General features: G+C 39.8%; 1 long non-coding RNA gene across 1 annotated transcript in view; it reads left to right on the forward strand.

Moving 5' to 3' along the window:
* Window positions 1–6,836: 6,836 nt before the first annotated feature.
* LOC114810263 overlaps window positions 6,837–15,673 on the forward strand; it is a 113,137-nt gene continuing 104,300 nt past the window's right edge. Inside the window, exons 1-3 of the long non-coding RNA XR_003757982.2 lie at window positions 6,837–6,921; window positions 7,026–7,109; window positions 7,221–7,281. This is a non-coding gene — a long non-coding RNA (uncharacterized LOC114810263). The remainder of the gene's footprint in view (window positions 6,922–7,025; window positions 7,110–7,220; window positions 7,282–15,673) is intronic.

Raw genomic sequence — 15,673 nt, forward strand, 5'->3', positions numbered from 1 at the left:
CACAATCTCTCTTAGAGAACTCTTTCACTCCCATGGTTTGAACTACTATTTCTATGCGGATGACTCCCAAATCTGCATCAGCTCTGATCTCTCTCCTTTGCAATCTCATATTTCCTCCTGCCTTCAGAACATCTCCACTTGGATACTGCCAAAGCAGAATTCCTCATACTCCCACCCAAACCCTGTCCCTCCCCTGACTTTCCCATTAACTTAGATAGAACCATCATCTTCTTGTTCATAAGCCCATAACCAAGATATTATCCTCGACTCATTCATTCATTCATTCATTCATTCATTCAATCTTATTTATTGAGCGCTTGCTGTGTGCAAAGCACTGTAGTAAGTGCTTGGAAAGTACAATTCGGCAACAGATATAGACAATCCCTACCCAACAATGGGCTCACAGTCTCAAAGAGGGAGACAGACAACAAAACAAAGCAAGCAGACAGGCATTAATAGCATCAAAATAAGCAGAATTATATATATGCATTATTAATGAAATAAATAGAATAATAAATATGTACAAATATGCACAAGTGCTGTGGGGTGGGAGGGCATAGAGTAGTGGGACTCATCTCTCTCATTTAATCCATGTATTGAATCCATCACCAAATTCTGTCAGCTCAACATTTACTACATTGCTAAAATCCAACCTTTCTTCTTCATCCAAACTTCTCCCTTGTAAATCCAAGCATTTATCCTACTCAACCTTAATTACTGAATCAGCCTCTCTGCTGATCTCCCTGCCTCCTATCTCTCCCCACTTCAGTCCATACTTTACTCTGCTGCCCGAGTCATTTTCTAATGAAATCATTCAGTCTACATTTCCCACTCCTCAAGAACCTCCACTTGTTGCCAGTCACCTCTGTGTCAAACAGAAATGCCTTAGCATTAGCTTTAAATGACTCAACTACCTTCCCCATTCCTACCTTACCTCTCTGATTTCCTATTACAACCTAGCCCACACTCTTTGTTCCCCCAGTGCCAACCTACTTACTATATCTTGATCTCACCTTGTACCTTGATCTCACCAGATTGGCAGGAAAATCTCCTGATGGGCATTTGCCACAGTCTTACTGATAGGAAAATAGCACTCGCCACCTACTGTAGCTTGCTTGGTACAGTGCTTTTCCCATGGCATAAGCAAAAACTGTGGGAGGCTGAGATGGAATGATGATCAGGCAGTCCAGATATGACTGGGAGAGTAACTGGGCCGAGATACCATCACTCAGGACCCATCTGAACACAGGAGGGTGAGTACAGTGAGCATTCTGGCACTTCCTGAGTACTAGGATGTGATTTATGGAGTTTGGAGTTGGAAGAAGAGAGGTGTTTTTCTTTCCTTACAAGCCTAGGGGAGGGTCAATACCTATTTAAATCAGATAATAAACTGCATGCAAGTGACAAGAGAAAACACAAAAGCTTATTTTCTCTGTGAATCTCCATAAAAACCTGTGGCTTTTTTCCTTGCTGGGACAAGAAGCAGAGAGCATATGGAGGGGAAAAAAAGGTAAGAGAAAGCAGAAAAGATTCTCTGTGAATATCCATGAAAAACATGGGTAGAACCCTCATCAACCCTTTCTCCTCCCTTCCTGCCCCTTATTCATTAACAGTGCCAAAACTGAACCTTAGCATGCTTTGTAAAAGGGAAAGTGATCACTCTTTGAGGAATCCTTGGAATAGGAGGATTGCTGTACATTCAGTCAGACTGATATCAATTTCCAACCTGAAGAAACAGCTTGAGAAGCTGAATGAGGTAGGTTTTACAGAACCAAATTTCAGAATGATATTGGTTAGATATGACAGCCATCAGAAGGGAGACCCTCCTCTAGACCTTAAGCTCATTTTGGGCAAGGAACATAGCTACCAGTTCTCTTATATTGTACTATCTCAAGCATTTAGTACAATGCACTGTACACAGTAAGCACTCAGTAAATCTGATTGACAAACACACTGTCTTTTTCAAACTGAGACTGCAACTGTCTGCACAACTCAAGAAATAAAATTATTGAATTTTACTTGAACACTCAAGAATTAAGTGTGTTTGTGTAAATGTGAATTTATGCTAATTGTAAATTTGTTTCCTGGTTTCCTCTATCAAATAATAAATTCCTTGAGGGTGAGGGCTTTTGTACAACCTATAAAGCCCCTCCCCATACTTCAGTGAAGATTCATAAGACTTGTGGACTGACTACATGCAGAATGACAGTGTGTAGAGTAAGAGTACATATTATGCTTCCCTTTTTTCATCTAAGAACATGACACCGTAATCAACTGTCCTGCTTGTGACAAATGATGGATGAGTCTCACAGTGTTCAAATCCCTCCCTCCACAACCAGTAAGCTTATCTGAAGCTTCAGCAGCTAGTAATAGCCCAGAACATCTTGGATTTGCAGAATTGGACAGTAAATTGTACGACTACAGATTCTCCCTTGAGATAGTCGCTACTTGATGTGGCTAGCAGGCTGCTGTTACCTGGAGGAAAGTGCTTGTTACTTTTGCTTCCAGATGAGATTCAGCTGTGTAGTGGGTAGAGGTCTTGGAAAAGGCAGGAAAATAATATTTAACACAATTTTATTGGATTTCTGAAAAAAATGCCATGCTAGTTTAAATACTATTTGTGCCTTCATTTTGTAAAATTATTTCATTTTTTAGAAAGATAAATAAAATTCCATGGTTGCATTAACCTAATTAATTCATATACTGCTGTGTTGAACATAGGTGAACATAGGTTTTGTTACAGATGGAAGAGTGGCCCCGTGCTACTGTCATTTTCCTGCTTAGCTTAAAGCCAGTTAATTATGACCTCCAACCACTGGCTTGGTCCAGCGGTTCATACAATTTAGTATGCTCTCCCTGACATGGATGTTTGGATGAACAATGTAATGATTGCTTTCTTAGACATTCAAGACCTCTCTAAGCACCCCGATAAGATAGATGGTGGGCTATGGAACTGAAAAGAGACAAGGAACATTTGGTGAGAGCCCAGAAAAGAGCAGTGACAGATGATTAATAGGTTGGAAAATTAACTTCTGAAGGTAGGTTAAAGGCTCAGAAATGTTCTGGGTTAGAGGGAGGAAAAATGACAAATGGCTTAAAATCATACATGGTGGATTATCACCTACTGATTCGTTTCTTCTGAGAATTGGAAAAGGAGGAAGCAGGATAAAATTGTAGAAAGAAGTTCTGGACCAGAACAATGGTAAGGCTTCTTTCTCTGTTTCCTAAGTGATGGTAGAGTCTTCTTCCCTGCAGATCATCAGGACCAAGATAAGCAGCTTCCCATAGAGGTGGCGAAACAGAATCGTATGGGGAAACAGGGTAGGTTCCAGCTTTCCCTTTGCTTGAGAACTCTGTGATTTTCTGGCTTTGTCTGACTTTTAAATCTGAAGCAAAGCCAGCTTCTCAACTTAACCATTAAAGTTTTATGATAGTCAAAGGGGTTACCGTTTTATCAGCATTACTTGACCTTTTCCCTCTTCCCATAGGCTGGGATAAGGACTGGAATTCCAGCACAAAAGAATTGTAGCCGATCAAAGATCAGGAGCATTTTATACATCCAATCATTGAGCCAAGAAATAAAATTAGAGTTGCAGAACCAGAGAGCAATTTCAAGGCACATTGTCAAAGTTGCCTAATGTCAAAAACAGACAAGACAGAAATCAATTTCCCATATGTGGATCAGGGACATTGTTGAGCTGTGAAAAATGCAGCCTCATAATATAGGTGATGCAGAACACCACCAAATAGTAAAGAAATTAGAAGGCTAAAAAGATCATGCAAAAACCCTTCTTTTTGATGGTCAATCCAGATTGTTATATAGTTTCAGCTTGGACCCTCCTTACTAACACCATTTCTAGCTCCCAGTTCCAAACCCTTTTGCCCCTTGACATCACTCCTTGCTTCTAAATAGTACCCTGGTGACCATGACCCTGATCTTTGCTCCACATACATGAGCAGGTGGCAATAGACAAAATAGAGCATTAAGAATTACTAGTAGCAGAGCAGATCTGGGTCAGAGGTCCATAGTGGTATTGAGGTAAAGTTATATTAAGCTAGAGAATTGGAGTTGCAGGACATGGAGCAGAAAATGGGAACAGGGAGATAGAATCGGTGTTGGACTGCAGTTGGGTACCAGGACTTTTGCAAATTATAGTCTTCAGCCTGGTCAAAATTGCCCTTTCCAGAGAAGAGGTTCTGTCTACACAAAGAGTAGCATATAGGTTATGGAAATTCAAGAACCTAGTAGTCGGGAGTCTACAGTCTCTCTCTCTCTCTCTCTAGACTGTTAGCTCGTCATTGGCAGGGACCGTGTCTGTTAATTTTATTTTATTGAACTCTCCCAAGTGTTTAATACAGTGCTCTACACATAATAAGTGTATAATAAACACCACGTATTGATTGAGCTATTCTATAACCTTGCCCCAATTATCCTCATGGTTAAAAGAATATACTGTCTTAGTTGTTGCTTGATCCCAGTGTTTCTCAACATATAACCTTAATTCTAGGAGTGATCAGCATGGTCAAAGATATCCAAAAGGTCAAGTAAGATCCCATTAGAATTAGTCCACAGAAGTTATTGTCAACCTAAGTGAGTTTGGTCTCAACAGAGTGAATGAGACAAAACTCAAGATTGCAGAAAATTGAGAGATGATAGAGACAAAGTGAGGGAAATAAGTGCTTAGAGCCTAGTCCTGGAGTTTAACCAGAAATGCTAACAAGAAGAAGGAGGAAACATTCATCCACATTCATTCTTTTAATATTCAGATATCTTATGCTCTTCCCCCAACGTCATAAGTGTATGATGGTTGATGAAACAGGCAGGGAAAGGGAAGTGCCCGCTGAGAAAATTACTGAATAACCACCAAGGGTCTCTCCAGAGTGGACAAACTCAGCAGAAATGCTGGAAAGAGCTGACTAACATAGGGGATAAAGGCTATTAGGGATTACAAAAGCAGAAGGCAGATTTCTCCTTTGAAGAAGACTGAGAAGAATGAAAAAGTAGATGGGGAATTAAGAGATGAGCTGAGGTGAGATTTGGGAGAGTTCACATCTTATGGTGTGGATTTTGCAAACAAAGTAGTTCACAAGGTCATTGAGGGTGAAGAAGGAAATGGTGGTGCACTGAGAATTTAAAGAGGAAGTTAAAATTCTGAGAAAATGGCCCACATAAGAACTCATGGAATGAAATCAACAAGGATGAGAATCACCTTCAAGTCACTCAACAGAAAATGTCACTAGTGAGGAATTCTCATACAGAGACAGGTGCCTCTGTCAACTTAAACAGGGAGTGTTACATCAGGTAAAGAACATTACTGTCAAGAAATTACAACCTCAGCAATGACATAAACTTTGACAGCCCCATTTCCACAGATAGCTATATCAGAAGAGATTATGATTCACACAGCACTGTCCAAAGAGTGATGATTTAAATCCAGTGCTCCCAAATAAGGAAAAAATAAAGCAGGAAGACTGCCGATGACAAGGATTTTAACAGGCTGATGTTTAGGAGCACTAGCATAAAGTTTTTTCTTCTGTTCTGTCAGGTCTGCCAAAAAGTTCCAATAAAGATAAAGTAGCCATAAGGAAAGTTCATCCTTTCTCCCTCACCTTTCTAGATTTCATGGAAGGGAATGCCATGACGTGTGATAAACTCTGAAAAAAGGGTTTAATTAAAGAGAGTCATCACTTTTCCCTGGGTTACATCAAGGTGTCCCTTCTGAAATCAGGACTCTACAAAAAAGCAACAGGAAATTTGGGGATGGCAGGAGCTGTTATGATATTCAGACCCAATAGCTGACGGTTATTCTATTTGGTCTCTTTGCACAAATACCTACTGGTTCATTTCTTCTCATTAGCTCCAGAATTCCTTTCATCACCTGGTCTGAAATCTCCTACTGAGGAGTATGATTTCATTGACTGGGCATTGTCCTTGAACCCAGAAAGTACTTGCGATTAATCTATTCTTGTAAAATAAAATCAAAACTGCCTATAATTCAAGTTTCTTGGAGGAAAATGGAAATTTTATGGCCATAGATCAAAGAGGCCAGCTGCCCTGACTCTGGGTTCTTCTAGTTTGTATCATGATCAACTCCCATATGTTTTATGGATTCCCTACTCAAATCCCAGATTAGTCCATCAATCAATTTATTTATTGTACTCTTGCTGTAGGCAGAGTACTATATTGAGCATTTGGGGAAGTATAGTATAGCAGAGTTGGTAGACACTTTCCCTGCCCATAATGAGCTCACAGTCTAGGTCCTTGGTAAACTCGCTTAACAAGTCAACTGTCCTTTCCTGACCCCTGAATGAAACCACAGTGATCTGAAGAGTTTGCTAGCACCACAGACTTTCCTCCATCCTGGTCCACTGTCTATAGCAAAGGATGAAAGACCAGCCTTGCCTAATTCTCCCTCCCAAAATAACGTCAGACTAAATTCTGAACCCCTCAAGCTTTAGTGAATCAATGTGGTAGAGGAAGAAAAAGGAATAGTCTGACTTTCTCTCTCCCACAGACATATACTTTAATATGTATGCCCCAAAGGTAGAGAGTCTGAATTGTCAAAGAATAGATGTAGCACTGCAAAATGCTATCTTTGTCTTAGATATTCAGGCACCTGGGGCCGGTGACAATCTCATTTCTCTTGCCTCAGCAAGGAAATCTTCAAGATGTAATGTACCCCTATGGTGTGGAGTGGGTTAAAGGCTGCAATTCAGAGGGCTAGAAGCAAAGACCCTGCAGGTGTGTGGCTTAATTGGGGAGCAGGTGCACAGAAATAGTGAGCACAGAGGGTGTGGAAGGGGATTAGAGTGAGAACACAGCCGGGTGACTGTGGAGCTCTGTAACCCAAAATAAAGACACCTTTAAACCTTACTCAACTGGACCACAGCCCTTGTTGCAGCCCAGCTGTGCATAGCTAGGTTATAAATAATTCTATCCCATGCATTCCAAATATGGCCACATTCCTCCTTCCTGAGTTCCCCTGCCCCAACTTCAACCCATTTTAATGTCTGCCTTGTTTTAGATAACCTGGGTCAGGATGACAATTAGCTCAGAAGAAGTCAAATTAATTCCTTGGCTATTCAGGGCTGATGGAGGCACAAATGAAGTAAGTTTGATCCATTAAGTAAGGGATGCAAAAGGGGGAGGGGAAAGAATAATACTCAGCTTTTTTGTTTGTGATTTGAAAAGCACTGTTTTATTCTGCCTTGATTTTCAGGGGCCAGGGGCCATTGAGGATGCCCTTTGAAGTGGGAGTAAAATAAGTGTACAGATGTCAGGTAAATAATTTATTTATTTCTGTTTATCTTCACTCCTATTGGCCTTGGTAGTTGGACAGGTTATTCAAGACTTCTGTGATGGAGGCATTATTTATCTTGCAGACAATTGTTGTGTCAAGATGTGGTGGGTGTCCAATAACATGGAGAAGCAATAACTGGAAATTATACAGCTTCTACACCTTCATTACCATTGAAACCTTACACCTATGACAATGGAATTCAGTGACTGCTAGGATTTCTTTATTCATGTGCTGGCCTCATTCATTATGTCTTTCTCTAGCCATGCCAAAGAGAAAAGCTGCATGTGTTAAATCTGGTGACTCTTCAGGAACTATCTCAGAGGAAATTTGTGGTGGACTCACTAGTTATTGATTTTAAAGTGTAAACATTATGATTTTGATAAGGCCTGTGAGAATTTTGCACTGAGGGGAATTCTGAAGGCAATAGTTTGTGTACAAATTTGAATCAATTTACATATGTAACAGTTTATCCTCTTCTAAAGTACTTTAGAATAATGGAATCAGTTTTCAATTTTCAAAGGTAGAAAGCATCTCTGGTTTCAATCTTTCCCTGTGCATTTGCCTCTTCAAATTTTTCTTTCACTACACCATCTCTGGAAATCAACATTCCATCATTAATTTTATCTATGCCTATTAAGAAGAGTTTGCCACTGCTGAACATTCTGTGAGGTCAAAGATGACTTCTTTTAGTTCATTTAGTTGTAAGGGATGGGTCATGGAAAGAGGCAAAATAAATATGTCAGGAGGAGTTCAAAAGCTGAGACAGAGGGACTTAAAGACAAGAACCACTTGAACATCTGATTGGGACAGAGTGGTAGAGCATCCATATCAGAGAGAGCCTTGCTGTGGATTCAACAGCAGAGACTGATTCTGTGGGAACAGGATCAGTATCTGGGAAAGAAAAGAGGAATAGGAGAGAGGTGAGGGTGTCACTGTGAAGAGGGAAGCCTAGATCTGGTTACTAAGGTTCATGGGGAGCTAAAATGAGGTAAAGCCAGGGAGATGTTTCCCTCTCTACCTAATCCTTTCGTCAGTTAAGATGTGGCCATCTCAGTTGACATTTTGGGGGGACACAAACATGTTCTAGAGAACCTCAAGTGGAGTCAGGGCAAAATCAAAATCCTAAAGACTCTATCTTCTGTACTGGGATATGTGCTCATCTGAATCTAAATTCATTTTGTAGGTCATACGTGGATGGGTATAAAATGTAGACAGACGTAGAAACGATTTCTTCCAGTAAGCTTGAATCAATCAATCCATGGTATTTACTGAGCACTTACTGTATGCAGAGCACTGTATTAAGCCTTTGGAAGAGTGTAATACAATAGAATTGGTAGACGTTCCCCACCTACAGTGAGCTTACAGTCTGGGGGGGGGGGGGGAGGGGCATTAATTTAAGTAATTTATCTATCTATCTATCTATCTATCTATCTATCTATCTATATCTGTGCTGTGGGGTGAATACCACCTGCCCAAAGGGGAATGAAGGCTTTCAGAACCACATCTTTTTTTTAAAGGGGTATTTAAGTGCTTAATACGTGCCAGGCATTGTACTGAGTGTTGTGGAAGATTCAAGCTAATCAGATTAGACACAGTCCATGTCCTGTGGGACTCACAGTCTTAATAACCATTTTATAGTTGAGGAAACTGAGGCATAGAGAAGTTAATTGACTTGCCCAAGTCACACAGCAGACAAGTGGCAAAGTTGGGATTAGAACCCAGGTTTATGCTCTATCCACTAAACCATGCTGTTTCTCAAACACGTTCATCTTTAAAAGTAAGACCACTCCTTACAAGAGAAATACCAGAACCCCATAAGCTCTGAGGGTCATATCAGTACCCTCCATTTACTGCTGTAAATAGGGCCAGCTCTATGTTTGGTGACATCTTAAAACTACTGATTGCTGGCAGCTGATCCCCACTGCCTGGACGCCCCACACCTCTTACACTCTCTGGGTATAAACTCACAATGCTTACTGACCAAAGGAAGAGCTCAAGTGGTTTTTAAAAAAGCATCCAGAACAGAAGCTGCAGTTCCCAAGACTTGAGCTGCAAACAGCATATTCTACTATTCTGCTTAAATACACATTTCCATTTGAAGCCACTGGCCTCTCTTTCTTTGACTCTATAGGGTTGAAGATGTCACCCAAAGACACTTACTGGTCTTGTCATTAGGAATCAGTTGGCTCTTTCCCTTCTTCTGCACGTGCCTATAATCGGTTGTCTAGGATTATAGATCATCTCAATGGCTGAGAGCCTGGCTATTACCATTTCAACTGTTATATGGTATTAATGGAAGAACAAAGATGTCAACTACTTTTTCTTGCTCTCTGCTTTCTTTTAGGCATCTGAGATTATCATGTGATTTTTGAAAAGAACTCAGGAAACTTAACCCTTAGGGAGGTGACACTATCCTAAATGGAATAGACTCCATGCAGTTTATTTCTCATTATTTCAAAACAGTAACACCAAGCTCAAGAAGCAACTAGGCATATATTTCAAATGAGACCATTTTACCCAGTCTCTACAAGTTCACAATGCCCTCTATTCATTCATTCAATAGTATTTATTGAGCGCTTACTATGTGCAGAGCACTGTACTAAGCGCTTGGAATGAACAAGTTGGCAACAGATAGAGACAGTCCCTGCCATTTGACAGGCTTACACTCTATATTTCCCTTGGTAAACTACTCCTGCTAAGCTACCTCAACACTTTTTATATGTCTAGGGAAGCTTAAGTATATGGTATATTTCTATTATTTACCCTTTTGAGCTGCAGCTAAGTGTATGTCAGTGCATTATTTTTGTACATCTTTCTGATTCTCCAATTAAATGGCATTCTCCTCAAGGGTAGAGACCATGTCTAATTCTTATTTTTGTAATTTCCCTCAGTGCCTAGTTCAGACACTCAATAAATACTATTGATGATGACAATGTTGATGAAAATATTTCACAGGCATTAGCTCTTTCACCCTGATGGTCCCTAGTGAAATCAGCAATGGATGGGGTTACTTTTACCACTTAACAGACAGAAATGAAAGAGTTCTAGGAATGTCAAATTAGTTGACTCAGGGCACCGGGGAACAAATAGGGACTTGAAGTTGAGTTTATGGGCTTTTTCTCTCACTATGGCTAGTGTGCTCAATTAATAGCATTAAGCCTGGGAACCTGGTCAGTTGAGATTTTCAATTTCATGTTTAAGAGGCAAGCTTTCAAATGTTTCCAAGGTCAGAAATATATGTCTACCTGGAAGCATATATATATATGTATATTACTGACCTTGGTTTGTATGTCTGAGAAATCCTCAAAGGGCTCAATTCTCTTCTTGAGCCTGAGAGGATTAACAATGTGTAGTCTTAGATACAAAAAGGAGAGACTCCTTTCCCAATCTCCCATTTTCCCTTTGTGTGACAGTGCTGAGAGGCATATTGTTACTGCATTTTGGTCCAGATTTGCATATTGCTATTTGCACTAGAAATGACTCAGTTTAGCTCGTCAGTGACAGCGAAGTAATATTACAAATGTCTCTGTGGTCCCAATTCCAGCATCCCAGGATGTGGTAGAAGAGAACAACCCTTTGGTTTCATCAAAAATCCCATGCTGTTTTCCCAACATTTAGGATTTGAGTACATTTCTCCTTAGTGTTTAAAACCCATGTGAAATCAAGGGGAAATTTAATCCATATGTTTCAGATTCATTTACATTTAAATTATGAAAATATTGGTTTTTAGCAGCTAGTTGCAATCCAAGAAACCTTTGGAGATGTTTCTATTAGCTTTTCAAGACATTTTCTTGGGGGTAGGGGAGGGAAAGGAGGAGTGAAGAGAGTAGGGGAGAAGCTTTCTGGTTTTATGATGGTTGAATAACCCCAAAGAAAATGAGCATATTCCTGAAAGCTGAGCTTCAGGGTTGGAATATTGACATGAATGCTGGTCTTGGCACAATTCATGCTCTTATCCCCAGGGATCTGGTCCCCAATTTTTAGAAGGGTTACTGGTACTCAGTGAGGTACCTTAGAGGCTTTTACTTCAATCTGTGAGGTCTTCCACTTTAATAAATATGGATTGGTCATCCTTCCATCTACTTCAAACAAGGATGATGCCTTTTATTATGGTTAACATGCCCATTGAGAAGAGAATGTTCTCTGTCTGCAAGGGTTCTTTCAGCTCTTCCCTCATTTTCAGATCCCCAGTTTTTCATGACATAGATGTTTATAAAACCATATAAAATGCCATCCTGAGTCAGATGAATCCACTGGTCTCTTTCTAACAAAGACCTTAATGGGTATTTGCTGGAATAGTGAGATGTTGCTCCAACCCCATTTTTTAGATTTGCATCATCTACCACTGTCTTCTTTGGAATGCATTCAAACACTTTATCTTATTCAAATGCCGTTGAATCATTTCCGATCCATAGTGACTCCATGAACACACCCTCTCCAGAACATCCCATCTTCTTCTATTAAGTTGTTCTGGTATGTGTACCAATAGAGTTTTCTTGGTAAAGATATGGAAGTGGTTTACCACTGCCTTCTTCTGTGCAGTAAAACATTTGAGTCTCTGCTGTTTCCTTTGATCAATGTTTTGGTCACTTGATCATCTGTTTTGGCTTCTTTCCCATGCCCCTGCTGCCCAGTACAGGTGAATTGACTTTGTTGCTTTGGCTTAGACCTTTCCATTTTGGGTAGCCTTATATGGCATAGCTCTAAGTTTCATCAGTGTATGCAAATTGTCCTACCACAATAAGGCATTGATTCATAGCAGAGAGACCCTTTATATATCCCTGATACCTTATAGTAATCATGTTTTGTTTGCCACTCATTGTGGGAACAAGTGCTTCTTTTGTTTATTTTGAACTCCTTCAACTTCAACAATCAGTAATAATAGTGGTATTAGTTAAGTGCTTACTAAGTGCCAGACACTGTACTAAGAGCAGAGGTGGATACAAAGCAGATCATGTTGGACACAGTCTCTATCCCACATGGGGCTTATAGTTTCAATCCCCATTTTACAGATGAGTTCACTGCGTTGCAGAGAAGTGAAGTGAGTCATCCAAGATCACACAGCAGATAAGTGGCAGAATCAGGATTAGAACCCATGACCTTCTGAATCCCAGGCCCATACTCTATCCACTACACCAAGCTGTTTCTCAACTGCTACCTCATCTTGGGATCAGATCATTAAGTGAACAGTTCAGCATTTACCCTGACCTCGCTCTTTTAATTATGGAAACTTGTATCATGTTCCTTCTCAGCCTTTGCTTTTTAAGACTGAAAAATTCAAATATTTCTCAGGTTTCTATTTCTGTCTAATCTACCTTTTAAATCTCAGATTCTCCTCTCTTTATTTGCTCTTTTGATGTCATACCATCCAGTTATATGACTACCTCACTCTTTCGGTCATTCTCATCCTCTGTCACTGTTATTCTGTTTTTTTAGTTCCTCTGTACAATAACTCAATTGTTCATATGCTCCAGTTTGGAGTTTCTATTTGTGTTTTGTTTGGTCACTCTATAAAAAGTTTATTTTTTTGGTATATTTATAATGAGCAACAATGAGAGCTCATTCTGTCTTTGGAATGTCCTTGGATGATTAGTAAAGCATTTGGCAAAACAAACATGGTGGACTGCTATAAAAATGTCTTTTCATCCTCAGACTCTTCCGGGACTCCTTTTGGTTCTGCCTTCCCTGCACATTATGATTTCGTGAATGAACTATAGTCATCTGCTGACCTCATTTTCAAACATTCAAATCTTTCTTGAATTTCTTCATTTTTCATCATTTTACTAGCCTTTTTCTATCCTCTTCTAGAGATAGTCTCTATTCCAGCCTTTGCACCATCTTTTCCACCCTTCCAGCCAGACTACCTAGAATAAAGATCAGAACCTACACACCATAGACTCTTTTTTAACCCTGCTTTCACTTCTTCCCTTTCCTTTCATACTATATTTTCAAATCCTCTCTAGCTTCTTTCATTCCATTTGTACTCAAATCCTCTGTGTAAAGAGGAAGACAGTAAGGTTCTTCATTTTTGAGTATAGCCAGGATGAAAAATTCTCAATGTCTCTGGGTGCAGAGAACTAATCGTAAGAGACATTTGTGGCAGAGCTCAAGATATCCCCACATTTCTAATCCCTCCCCATAAAGTAGGACCCACTGTTTTCCTTTGCAGACACTGAAACTTGCTTTCTGTAGCTGTATACACCAAGGAAACACCTTGGTTGACCATGCACTAATTTTGTTCTGGGGAACTAGAGCTCCTTACATACTTTCTTGGTACCCCCAGTGATGCCATCATAGAGCAAACAAGTCTCGTGTGTGTGTGTGTTGGGGTGGTGGGGGAAGGGGCATGGAGAAGTGCTGCAAATTATAGCCAAAATCACTCTTTATATTTCCATCACATAAATGAACCTGTGAATCTGGTAATTTTTCTAATAATTGATCCTAGTTAAGACATGCATATAACTGCACAATACATCACTGGCAGTCTGGCTGTAATAAATGACAGAAACCTCTCAAGGATCACATGATGCTAATATTTCTTCTTATTAAATTTGTGATTCAGAAAGGTAACATTGGAGGCCAAGTTCCAATATGTTCAAGCAAGAGCGTTGGAGGGGAGGTGGGGCCCTGGGGTTTAAAGATCATCATCCATCTTCTCACTAAGCTTTCTAAGGACAGGTGTGTGAAGTGTTTGTGCTACCATGAGAGCAGGGGATTCAATCAGAAGGAGAATCCAGCTGTTAAAACATTCTTTTGTCCTTGAAGAGTTACTTTTCTGATTTTTTTAATTTTCTTTTTATTTTATTTTTTTGGCCAGGATTTCTCTGAGGCCCCTTGTCAAGAGACTGCTCTGAGTCACCTCCTGCTCCAAACTCTCTCTTCATTGTAGCACTGAGATATTCTGTTATCTGGTGTGGTGCCTGGTGGAAGGGAACAATTCAGAAAACAGAGACGGGGGAAAGATATCAAGAGGGTAAAAACAAAAGAATGTCAAAAAAAAATCCAGTATCTTATTTGGTTCATCTTAATGTGAAAAGCCTGAAGAAGCAAAAATAATTTCATCATTATTTCCAAAGTTTAGAGACCTCCCTTTTGAGCGGAAACATTTCTTGGACTCCATTTTCCCCAGTATCCGAATCTTTACTTCTGTCTGGATATATAAGGCACTTATAAAGGCAGTATTTACACATTTAGGGTACTGAATGACCTTCACCTCAAACTCAGTGCTAATGATAATAGTGGCATCAAGTGATGCATTCATTTGTATTTATTGAGTGCTTACTGTGTGCAGAGCACTGTACTAAGTGATTACTATATAGTAGAGCTGTATATAGTATGCATCAGTTGCAGTGTGACTCTACTAAGTGCTTTGAAGTACAGAATAAAAAAGTGACAAATATTCTGTAAATGAGGACCTTAAACTCTAATGGGGGGAGATGGTCCTAGTGCTGGGATAGATGCAAGATAATCAGATCAGTCACATTACCTATCCTATAAAAAGCTCAGAGTCTAAGAGGGAGGCAGAAATGTGCTTTAAGCCCATTTAATAGATAAGGAAACTGAGGTAAAGAGAAGTTATATGGCTTGCCCATTATCACACCACTAGGCAAGTGTTGGCCCACAGATTAGAATCCTAGTTTTCTTATTCCAGGGCTGTGTTCTTTCCACTAGGATATATTGCAGCTCATAAAACATGAGAAATGTCCAATTGGATCAGACCAATGGGGAGCAGCGTGATTCAGTAATCCTTTATTCACCACAAGATTAGGGAAGAATTTTCTAACAACCTCAACATTTTCACTCTTAAAACCCACTCTGGACCTCTTGTCCATGGATTTATGCAAATCCTTCTAGAAACTCTTGATATTTTTGGTTTGCACAATTTCCTGTAGTAATCAATCATTTGATTTTGACATGCTCTCATTTTGAAACAATCATTTTCAGGCCTCCATGAGAGCACCAGTATTCATGAAACTGTGATTTGGTGAACAACTGTTTTGAGTTTGCCTCATTCACCACCAATGCGCACCCACCCTTAGAATTTTGAACTACTGAATTAAATGACCACTGTGAATGGTAGGAATAAATAATAATTCCTAGTTTTTAGAAAACATGAATATACCTCCCCAAGATCTGGTTTTCAACCAAGCAGGGATTTAGGCATCGTGAAGAAGAGGCCATGGAAGTCTTTAATGCCTTAAGGGTGTCACCAAATTACACAGACAGCCATGATGTCATTATTTCTCAAGGATCCATTCTTCCAGCTATACTCCATTACAGCTAAATGATCTCAAGGGTTGAACTTAGCCACTAGAGTAAATTTGGTCCACTGTGTTAAAACAACCAATTGTATTTATTGAATACTTACTGAG

This window comes from Ornithorhynchus anatinus, chromosome 3 (genome assembly GCF_004115215.2).
Source record: "Ornithorhynchus anatinus isolate Pmale09 chromosome 3, mOrnAna1.pri.v4, whole genome shotgun sequence".
NCBI classification, from domain to species: Eukaryota; Metazoa; Chordata; class Mammalia; order Monotremata; family Ornithorhynchidae; genus Ornithorhynchus; species Ornithorhynchus anatinus.